This window comes from Rhinolophus ferrumequinum, chromosome 19 (genome assembly GCF_004115265.2).
Source record: "Rhinolophus ferrumequinum isolate MPI-CBG mRhiFer1 chromosome 19, mRhiFer1_v1.p, whole genome shotgun sequence".
NCBI classification, from domain to species: domain Eukaryota; kingdom Metazoa; phylum Chordata; class Mammalia; order Chiroptera; family Rhinolophidae; genus Rhinolophus; species Rhinolophus ferrumequinum.
Genome location: NC_046302.1, coordinates 41937784 through 41940635, shown reverse-complemented (window position 1 = coordinate 41940635; position 2852 = coordinate 41937784). Strand labels below are relative to the sequence as shown.

The 2852-nt window shown below is 37.8% G+C and overlaps 1 pseudogene; it reads right to left on the bottom strand.

Moving 5' to 3' along the window:
* Positions 1-973: 973 nt before the first annotated feature.
* LOC117011683 (protein NipSnap homolog 3A-like) lies at positions 974-2393 on the bottom strand (annotated as a pseudogene).
* Positions 2394-2852: the final 459 nt, after the last annotated feature.

Here is a 2852-nt window from a genome sequence, read left to right as displayed (position 1 = left end):
TCAAATGAGTTCAAGTCCACAGGTCCAGGTGAATGACATCCTACTCCACAGAGGTACATGTGGGGTACGGAGCAGCTGCAAGAGTGCTGGAGATTTGGGGGGAGGGGTTAGAGAACAAGAGTAGGTTCTGATTTTTAAAAACAGGACATGGGAGCATTAGAGAAAGGTGACAAGAATCAAGACCTGGCAATATGTTTTAATAAATATGTTGTCTTTTACTGGAACCAGCATTTCCATATCATAAAGATCTCTGTAAAACAAATGCATATCCCAAATATCTTTAAGTAGTGATCTAAAATGAAGTAAAAATTAGTAAAATTAATTATAAATGAACATATTTCAGCATCTAAACCAAGTCTTCTAAACTTTTTTAAACACTGAGAACTATTCACCTTATTGTCCAAGTTAGAATGACTAATAATTAACATGAAAACCGTAATTAACACAGATAATACTGTACTTTTCCAAAGTAAAGAAATATGTTTGATCTAATATTTTTATGGATCCCTTTTATGGAAGTCACAAAATAAACTTTACTGGGCAAAAATTTTATTTAAAAATCTCAGGAAAAAAACAGACACGATGAAAAGATAGACATTATATATAAATAATGTTAAAATAGTGTCACTGGTATAAAAATATAACACCATCATTTGAATGTACCAAAATATTAAAAAGCAAAAGGGTTCTCAAAATACAGAAGTTCTTTTTCAAACGAAAAATCAAGGTCATGAGATAGCGGCAACTATGTCTAATGTGTAACAGACAGTAAAATGCCATGAAGGAAATGAACAGAACTATCTCCTAAAGTGGTGCCGACAAAGGACATAGGTGGCTTTCAAAAATGCAAGGGACATAACTAATTAACTTACCACTTCCTTCAAATAAAAGTGACAATCGCTTGGGAGAATCTAAGCCCCTTAGCAGACACATCTTAGAGCAGTTAATGAAGTGCTTTGTATTTCGTAGAGAACTATTTCAACAGTGAAAATGGTGGGGGAATCAGAAGCATATTCCACTGTGACACTTGGTAGTAGACATTTTCCCAAATAGCCGCTACAAGTCTGAGACCCTCAAGACGCTGATGTCGCCCAGCTGCAAGGCTATCTGAACTCCCATTTCACCAAACATGAACTCTGCTGGGTGCTCCACATCCTGGGTGGAGAACTTCAATTAGTTTCGAAGAGCCTAATTCAACATGGGTATCAACTGCCCTTGGAAAGGCATCACCCCACAGAGCTGGCCCACTAGGTTTCATCTGGAAACTAGCCAGTTCATAGACTCCCTTTGGAGGTTTTCCTATTTTGCACCATGGTACCACATACCTAATCTCAAACTCTTGTTTATCAATGAGAGCCAAATTTGGAAGAAGTTATTCTTGGCGTTCCTTATTTTTAGCCAAGCCTTTCTGAATTTCAGTTCGATAAGCAAAACTATCCTATTTCCAAACAGGAAACCCTTGATTCATTCTGCCTTCAGATTCTGCACTCCAGAATCCAACCAATTTGGAGTGAGCTGTCCAAAGATAAATGTCTTTCTTAGTGTTTTCTAGAAACACATTTATCTTTGAGTAAATATGAAATTGATAGAATATTTCATCATATTGTCCATAGCAAAAGAGGAACACATCTGAAGGGAGAAGCGGCTGCTTGGCCAGACCCCTCCAAAGACGAGCACGGCTGGGCTTCAAGTGCCAACAAGGACAACCAGTGGATGGATGGTCTTTCTGGGACTCCAGTTTTTATGGCTGCCCTACTGGAAACCAAGATCTGGCCAATTTCTACAAGAGTAAATATCTTTTAATATTTAAAAGATAATTGCTACTAAGATAATTATCAAACATAATTAATAACATAATTACTGGTGCCAACATGATCTTCTAAAACAAGCTTTACCAAACTAATCTTGTTTTCTGTCTTGAGAAGTTATCAAGAAAAGTCAACATTTTCTTGGGTCGAGACTCCAAAAAGTCACCGTTGTGGAGTCTCTATGGATAATATGGATAAACATGGAGTGAATGACAGTTAAATAAAGAAGACGTTTCTTAATTAGTTGCATGAGTGGATATATATGCTGTTGATGAACTCCACTCTGTCTACCTGGAAAGTAGTGTACGGAGATGGGAAGGTGCTCTTTTTGTGAAAACCGTGTATTTGCACATTTTTTATGACTCATGGACACACAAGAATTGGAGACATGATATTTTGATACAACTTCTTTGAAGATATTTTGACAGCCCTGTAAAACAATTTTATTTTAAGGAATCTTTCTAAAGTGTCAATTAACATAACTACATACACACTTCCTTCCAGATCTTCATCCCATTTGTCAGTGAATTTTAGAGGTGCAGGCAGGTCAAACTCAGGGATGGGAGGAGGCCTTGAGACGCTCATTGTTGGTGTTGCTAGGAAATGAAAAAAGATGTTTCCACATTTTGATGCACCCACTTCGATTTGACCAAATCGAAGCAGTCACATCAAAATCTTTTTCCAGACCCAATTTGCATACGTTCATCTGCATTGCAGATTTTTGGAACTCTATAGCAGTAAGGATAGATCTCTTCAGCACACCAGGCGTTTACTTTCCAGGGTGGCAGTAATTCCTTGTGCTTCTAACACTTGTGAGGACACAAAAATGGAGGGATAGCTGGTATGCTGGCTTTAGAGTCAATATTTGATAGATCTCCACCAAGTCAAATAGTGTCTTCTTGCTTACAGGGAATACAGGTAAAGATTGCATATGATTCCAGGTTCTTTAGTTGTAAGCAATAGAAACAGACCCTGGCTAACCGAAGTAGGAAAGGACTTGAAAGGAAGGATCCTGGGTAGTGCTTGCAATAGCGGAAAAGACAA